At 36.9% G+C, this 9,087-nt stretch overlaps 1 long non-coding RNA gene across 1 annotated transcript; it reads right to left on the reverse strand.

Moving 5' to 3' along the window:
* Window positions 1-7,119: 7,119 nt before the first annotated feature.
* LOC308191201 lies at window positions 7,120-8,359 on the reverse strand. The gene is made up of 2 exons (XR_013947799.1): window positions 8,195-8,359; window positions 7,120-7,359 (listed from the first exon to the last, which is right to left on the reverse strand). It is a non-coding gene; the product is annotated as an uncharacterized lncRNA (long non-coding RNA).
* Between the last annotated feature and the right edge of the window lie 728 nt (window positions 8,360-9,087).

Here is a 9,087-nt window from a genome sequence, read left to right on the forward strand (position 1 = left end):
CATGCAAGCCAAATTGAATTGAAGCGAGAAGATTTCTGTACTGCTTTACCATGCTGCCGCTATGATGTCAGAAGAAAAACAAAAGCAGAGCAAGTCTGGGGGAGGGGGACCATAAAGCTGAAAGCAAGATGAGATGGATCAATGCAAAAACAAGCAGATGATATCACACCAAAAAAAGTCAGCAACAAGGTGAATAAACAAACAAACAAACAAGAAAAAACAACAACAAAAAAACAGCAACCAAAACCAAAAAAAAACAACAACAAAGTAAGTGTTGCTGGAAATTATACTACCAGTTAAACTAAACCCCTGGTAAAATCCCAACAAATCCTACTTGAGAGATTAACTTTGTTGTTGCTTTTATATATATATATGCATGACTGAATGCGCTGGTTATCATTGTCCTCTCTGCTCTCAGCCACATCCATTACTTCTGCAGGACAGAGCCTCTGGCATGAATTCTTTGAAAAATGATTGAAAAGACCAAATTCAAATGAAGAAAATCAATAGAATATATACACTGATTAATGAGTGAGAACAAAATTTGCCAGTAGTGATGCGGCACATGCAGGAGACGAGACATAATCCCAAGGCGACTACTGCGGTGTGACTCACAGGGTGGGCCTGGTCCACCCTGAGATGTACAGCAATGAACATGATATTGCCATGTTGTTTCTGACAGTGGTCATGAACGTGACAGCAAATGAGAGAAATACAAACCCCAGCATTCTCTGCATGTGATATAAGTGGTCAACTCACTGTGTTTACTAGGAAACACCATACACCAGGTGAAGAAGCCTCTAGCCCCAGCTTTACAGACCTTGATGTCTTTAGAAAGAATGATAGGCCCATAGCCTTTACAATGGCATTATTGATATGTATAAAATGGACCTTCCTGTGAAGGAATAGGATTTCATATACTCAGACACTTGCTTAAGAAGTTCCTAAATACCTAAGTTTTCAGACTCTCACAAACATTTATCCTCACAGTACCTATCAAGTAGGGAAGATACATTTATTTCATTTATCAAGAGTCACAAATGCACAGCAATTAAAAAAATTATTTGCACATACATATATAAAATTACAGAATTTTCAAAAACACATCACTGCATAACTCCCACTGCTTTCGGTGTGCAGATCCCACAGAATATTGCACTTCAGTACTACTAAATACATGGTAAATTGATCACTATTACAATTTCAAACAGTAGCTTCAAATTCTCCATGGTAGTAATAATATAGTAATAAACATCATGCCCTTTCATTTTCCCCTCCCTGCCTGCTGCTGAAGAAGTAAAAGCTCTTGAGCTAAAAGGACAGGGTCAAGGACAAGGGCCAGGCAATGTGAGCTACAGCTGAGCAGCTCCAATGTGCAGAGTGTGCTTGGCTGTAAATTTGTCAGTCAGTTCATTGCAAAGTGATGCATTCTCATAGTTTAAGTGACTGTCCGATAGATTAAATGTTACTTTGCATTTGGCATTATTTTGGTTTAATTCAGGATGTGCTTTTCATATCGCTATGGTGCATGTGGACCGTTAAAATAAGACCCCCAAAGTGGATTTAAATGTTGTCATACAAAGCACCTCTGTGGCTATCAGTTTAGTACATCATATCCTCAGCCCAAACTCAAGAACCTAGTGAAAATAAGAGATCTACAGCCAGCAGGTTGTAGTCTGTGTGCTCTATCACATGGATAAGTGAGATAACTCCTGGGAGTGGTGGTCCAGTCCTTATGCCAAGTGGGCACATCCACTCCACTTTAGAGGCATCTGTTTACATTGTTCAGCTCTGACTTCTCTGGGTCCTCTGTGACGTGCCATGGGCTATAATACATAATCAGCTTATTATTACTGATTTTAACACAGAGTATTAGAAGTGAAGTGAGGGCCACGTATCAAAGTAGTTATTTAATGGCATGTGTCTAGGGGGACATGGGACACAAAGGCTCGTGGGGATGGAAAGCTTATGTGGTGTTTATATTTAATATCAGAAGCGGTCCCTGGAGTGAACTGTTCCCAGAACCACACTTAGGTTCTGTTGCAGAGGGTATTACTTCATTACAAGAGAAACACAAGAGTGGACAAATATTTCTGCACTGTAGATAGCCCAAATGCAAATTCTGAGAATACAAATGGGAGATAAATCTTTTTACCTTCTGGACACATTTTTCCTCATGTTTCAGGCTCTTAACTAAATTCTAGTCAGTGAAGAAAGCATAAACAAATATGAACAAGCAGCTAGATAAGCCTTCCTTCATTTTCTGCTGATAGCTACTCATATTCAGTTATTGGGCCTCTTTTTGCATCTCACTAGCCCTTCTAATTGCTGTTTCTTTCTACTCATTTGAGCAAACTACAATAGAGGCTGGGATTATCCTCTATATAAAAATCTCTCTCTCTTCCAGCAATTAGGACACGATAGTTATTACCTCACGGTCCATGAAGCCCTGCAAGGGGAAGGAGGATTTGTAGACTGCATTAATAGATCTTACATATAAAGTTATGAAAAATTAACAACTAGGTATCAAAAGGCTCAAATTCCTTAAGTAGGGATCTGCACTTTGCGTGGAAATTTCTAGAGGATCACAGTGAAGATGTGTTGATACCAAGTGGTAGATAGCAGAAGAGAATCCCCTCATCTTCAGCCAGAAAAAAATAATTTCTTTTTATATTAGAAAGATATTTGCACAAGCATATGAAATAGACTGTTTCACTCTGCACTACCTGTATTTAGGATTTTTTTCCCCATTTTATTTTATTACTGCAGACCTGATACAATACTTTGGGAACTTTTCTTTTAACCTTCCTACTGATGCATCTTCTGTCCTTCATTTAATTCTTGTAACTCCACCTGTGGCTTTCACCCACTGATATTATATGTAAATATATATATTTTCAAAAATTTGCCAGCTTTCTCTCTCAGGTACTGATACAGTTATGAATTCTATGCAACCTTTAATAGCCATGCATAATGCTTAGACATCATCTGCCAGTTACATGTCAAACATGCACTGGTATTACTAAAACATAACATTTTGGCACTACATAAATGACATTTCCAAAGGAATACAAAGGGAGATAAATATATCCTGCTTAATGCGTTTTCAGCTATCTTACTGTGTTGTGATGAACAAAAATTCAAAATAAGATCATGGTTACTGTGCTTTAAACAGCATTAAAAGTCATAAAACAACTGTGCTTTTTTGGTTTAGTTTTCTGTACTGAATGTCTCAGAAAGATTTAATGCATCTAATTAAAATAATTACAGAGAAAGCCTCTGTAACATTTACTAAAAGAAACAAAAATTAACTTAATCAGCTTTAAAATACAAATAAACAATTCCGTCATTAAATTATTCCATTTGTTTTATCAGACTTTCAGAGAAGATTCATATAAACAGCCATTTTTAGCATTCACTGCCTAAAGTTTTTGATATTGTAATTCAAAAAAAAAAAAAAAGCTAAAAGGATGTTGTTTATTTCATATAAATCTGTTCCAATTTTTGAAGAGGAAACCTGTGCTCAAGATGTTTTATTGTCAAATACTTAACTTTTCATAGACACAACATTAAAGCTGCATTTTAAAATACAAAGCTGGCATGGATATTAAGAGAAGAAAGAATAAAAAAAAAGCACACATCAGTGGAGTTGGTTATGTTGAAATAGCAATAGTTCTCTCACATAAAACAACTGATAGGTTAATGTTTCTTTTTCTTCTTCCAACTATGGACTCAAAGAGCAGACATCAACTGCAAGTGGAGGCTGACTGCCTAAAAAATACCTTTGTCTAGATCCACCTGTATAAAAATTAAATCCTCTTTAAAAGGGAATGCATGATGTATTTGCAAGCCTGGGATTTTGGAACTGAAAGGTTTACTTTAGGAATATACAGAGTTGCAGCACATTATAACCAACTACTAGATGCTAAAAAAGCAAATTTTGAACTTTTGAATGTAAGTATTCACATAAGACAGTTTCAATAGCAGTAAAAGGCTAGATAGCTTCTGTATCTAATGAAAACAGAGCAACAACACCAAGCTCTTCATACTGACAAACTGCTCACAAACAGTATGCAAACAAATCTTTGCTCTTTAAGTTATTCATGGAAGTTATTAAGTAAATACTTTTGAATAATGAATAAATTCAAGAATATCACAAGCAGCTCATGGACAACTAACAAACAGAAAAATCTAAATTTGTTCAAATAAATTATTCACTGTGAATTATCTGATCAGGCCTAGTGCTAAAATATAAGGAGTATTTCTCAGAGCATATGTGTCTGACAACTAAAAAGCCTAAAGCAGATGGAAGCGTGTCTGTGTCTATGCAGAATTTACAAAGCGGATTACTTTGAGCATAAGAATGAAGGTCCCTTATTTCCCTAGTACTAACTTTCATGACTAATATTTGAAAAAATAGATGATACAGAAGCACGATAAGTCAATAAACTTCAGATAAAATGTCTTGGGATATTGTCATTCTCAGAAAAATTCCTTTTCTCAAAAAGCCAAACTTCACTTCTGAGTGAAGTTTAGGTAAATGAATTTTATATGGTGAGAAAAGTAAATTTGAGCAAAACTAATTTGATGTAGTCCAGCTTGATACTTCAGTTAGTATAAATACTCTTTTGGACATGGAAGTAGTAAGTGTTGGATGACCACCAACAAGCATAAAGGTTGCAGGTTAACCTCCCTTCTCAGTCTGAGATGTATTCTACCTCTCACTTAGTGTGGATCCATATTGGTGGAACAGAGACTAAAGAACAAGTACTGTAGCTGTGCTAAATAGATAACTTAAATCTAAGCACTTAAAACCCAAAACCATGACTCCTGTTATGTATTTCAGGAAGCACCTAAGTTCCCTAATTGTTCTACTTTTTTGGGGATTTCTCAAGCAGTAGTATCCTTATGCATACCCCAAATTCCTTGCCTTCAGAAAAATGAACAGCTTAGTCCTTACCTCCCGCTTAAGGAGGTAAGTACAAACCAAGATCCCAAATCAGGCATTCCTCAGTTCCCCCCCACCCCACCCCAGTTCCCTGGGGCTTTGATCTGGAAGATGTTATCAAAGCATACCTAACACATACCAGCTGCATTAGGCTCTGAATAAAATGCAGTTGCTGCTGCTACTCTTTGTATAATATTCTTTGCTAGGGAAGTGGAAGACCTAAGGGAGAATTATTGTTCTCAACTGATATTTTTAATTAGGTGACCTGGATTCAGCTAAAGAAGGGTTCAACATCCCTTTCTCCCTGTTTTTTAAGGGTAAGAGACTCATGTACTCAGGATAAATGGAAGTAAGACACCCTTCCTAGATGAGCCTGCATGAACATATGCAGACAATAATTTAGAAGTCACTAGATGGAAAGGGAGATCTACAGCCTAGTGATGGAAGTCTTCCCCTATAGGAAAAAAAAAATCTCTACTGTGAGTGTCCAGCATCCCACCTGAATATTATCCCATTACTCCGTCTTTTCTGTCTTTTCCATTAAAAAAAAGGGGAAAAAAAAAAAAAGAAGCTTTACTCACTTTTTTCACAGCCTCTCTGCTCATCAGGAATCTTTTATTTATTTTATTAGTTTTTTTTTTTTTTTTAATATTTATTTATTTATTTTTACATTAATACCTGTAATTACATTACAGGTTAAAGATATTTGAGGAGAATTCCAGCTGAATAAAATCCAACTCATTTTTGGGAATAGGGAGTGGATAGAGGCCTTTTGTGTTGGACACAAATCCCAGACTGGTCAAAGGATCAGCTGGTTGGATCATGCAGGGGATGCAATGTTTTCTACATCCCTCAGCTGTCCTTTTCTTCTCCCAAAGAGTTTATATGCTAAATGCTTAAGCACTTCCTAGAGCGGTGGGGACTTGAATTTTCATAACTTCAGGATGAGAAAGAACTAATGTGGTTGTTTCCCTGTGCCCATGCACTTCTACTGTGGCATCATTAAGGGTAGTACCAGCAGCATTTCTCCATGGTAGAGAATTACACCTTGCCAACAGCAGCAGACCTCAGCTTATGGAACAGCAGCTTCTCTGACAGCAGTGAACACCTTGTCTGAGGAGCTGATTCCTCCTCCCCAGGTAGTTGTCTGCAAACATCCCAGCCTGCTGATTTCAGATGTTTCCCTACCAATCCCTACCAATTGTTCTTGATCCCACTCTGAAGGGCTTAACCCTCCCTACACATGGCCCTATCTGTTTGTTGTTGTTTTTTTCTTTTGACCTCAAGTTTAGTAACCAGCACCAGGAAGATAATTCTTCTTACTTACAATAAGTTGCCAGCTTAAAAAAAATATATCTATATAATAAAAAATACATGGCAAGTCTTGTTTTTTCCTCCATGAAATCACAAGCTTTTTGACTTGAAGAATGGTAAACATTACGTCTCTAGGCATGCCTTACTTCAGAGATGCTCTTGGCTGGAAGTCAGGATCAGGATTTACCTTCGGGTGGAATATTTACATACTCCCAGTTCTACTCAGTAATATGCCAGTCAATTTAAACTTTTGTGCCTTGAAAAAAAAAAAAAAAAGAGTTTATTGTGCAACACAAAGAATTCAGATAAAGAACTGTGCATGACATCTTGTTGCCTGAATATGCTATGTGCAAACCATGTTTGCTTCAAACCTGGAAAATTTGGATTGAAGTCTTGTGGTAAGATGGCATTTTTTTTAATTTTTTTTTTCTCTCTACGATCTTCAAATTTAATATACATATATGTATTTCTTCTCGAAAATGTAGTGAAATTAATTTTGTGTTTGCAAAAGCAACTCTCCACTCTGTGCTTTTTAAGTTTAGACTTCTCCCTTTCTCCTTCCATTTTCACTAACCTTTAAGAAAGAAAGTAGGACTACCCCAGGCTTTTATTTATAACTCCCAGACCATGGACATGCCACTACAGATATATCTATGGACTTGAAAACGAAAATATACACAATCAAAGCCATTTCTCCTGATAGCTGCTGAGCTTTTTACAGATTTGTCTTACATTTGCTTGTCCTCAGATTATTGTTTCAATTGGCAGTGACTAGGCAGGGCAAGTGTGACAATTGTACTTAAGAAAAAACACTTGAGTTTCTTCCCTTCCTTCTTTGTGCAATTTTGGGAAACCAAGAGTAGTAGTGGGCTGGTCAGCTCTAGGCCCCTTACACACAAGTTCACGCTGCAGCACCAGCAGTTCCTCTTCCCAGGTATTGCTGCAACGAGCCACACGTCAGTGTAAATGGTGGTTGTCTTCTGGTGGGAAAACTATTCTGCTTGTAGCAGCTCCCCATCTTCTTCAGGCCACTTCTGTGTAAATTTATGCTCCCTCATCATATGAAGCTTAGCCAGTCTCCGCTGCTGGGATAATATCTTTGTTTCATTTTGAAAAAAAAAAAAGCTTAATAGATACAGTTCTGGAACAATAGTTCCAGGCCAGTTGTATCATAGGAAGCTTTCCTAGCTACTTGTTTATGTTCCCTCTTCTGTTTTTCTGGCCCCATAAATCTTGTGCTGGTTTTACACACTAAGGAACAGATTCAGTGGAAGCTGCAGAGACTGTACGTCCCAAGATTGAGTACTGGGTACTCTCAAATAGCTGAAGCATTGGATTTGAACTCACCCCAGGCAGAAGTAAGTATTGTATCAGACCTTCCCACTTCATGGGGGAGTGATCTAACTACCAGACCCTAAGCTATGAAAAAGAAATATTTATCTTCTTTAATTTGATGTGGTGGGAAGAGTATAAGGCTATGTTATATTAAATGCATTCTTGATTTATTGCAGAAACAGAACACTCAGCTCCAGTATCATTAGTTAGTCTCCACTGGACTATGAAATTGTAGCAATTACATTAATTAAGGTTGGATAAAAGGCAACTAGACAAAAGAAGGGAACTGAGAAGGCACTTGGAAATTCACTTTGCTTTCTTTCTATTGCCGGTGTGAGACAAAGAAACCTCCTTCAGACCCCTCTCACAACCCCGCTGATTTGCCAGTTCTGTTCCTCAGCTAAGTCCAAGCACAACAAGGAAATATAACATTAATAGCTTACTAATGTAAGTAATTCTACCAAAGTGAAGAACAGAGCAAATCAGAAATAAGCGTTTCTAACATTAACAACTCACAATAGTTGAAATCTCATGCATCTAGGAAAAGAATCAGCACTTTTTTTCTAACGTGAGAGTCTGTAGAATACAGCTACTCACAAGAGAACATTTGGGATCAGGCTTGGATTAGAGAATTGAATCACCTATGTATCTTCTTCCAGTTTAGTAGCCTTTACTAATACTTCTCCCACTAGCATATGGTTTTTCCTTGTAGTGTATGTTTCTTTATATGGTTCAGAACAGCTGGTGACCAGTTGATAGCTGCAGATAATTAGCTTTTAATTATTGCCAGTTATGTTTTCACCTGTTCTACTTACAAATCCTTCCATTCTGTCAAATCCAATTACAGCTTTTAGACCCTTTTCTATAAGAACAGAGAATGGTAAAAAGCCCTTTATCAGGAGAAAATTAACTCATAAAGTAAGCTTTCCAGAAATATTTCAACTTGTGTTAAATTACTACTAAACACATATGTGTATACACATATATATAAATGAATTGAGATCAACCTAGAGAAAATTCACATATTGCTAAAAAAATGTTTTCATCAAAGCAATAGCCTTGAGCATCTATCTTTAGCTACATATGATGATTTTTCATCACTTTTGTACAATCCTGAGTGTATGTATTAAAGAGTTGGATTTTTTTTGTTTGTTTGTTTGTTTGCTTTTTCTTTTTTTCTTTTCTTACAGGATTTACCAACTAAGAACCCAGCACTACAATGAGTTCCACAGTAACTAGAAATATTGTTATATCTCTCCAGGTCTGTCAGTGAGGTATGATTAGGGCCTATCTGCAGACCTAAATATGCAAAACATACTAAAAAAGTACAATTATTCCTCAATTCTGTGATTATCAGAATCACATCAGTGAAGTTAGCTATCTAAAAAGATCACATGTAGACCATTTGCATGCTCCAAACTACAAAAAGAAAGCACTGTGCAGCAGAGCAGTGGTAAAATTAAAGCCTATTTTAAGGTCAAGGCAAGATT

Source organism: Anser brachyrhynchus, assembly GCF_964034855.1.
Source record: "Anser brachyrhynchus genome assembly, chromosome: 2".
Lineage (NCBI taxonomy): Eukaryota > Metazoa > Chordata > Aves > Anseriformes > Anatidae > Anser > Anser brachyrhynchus.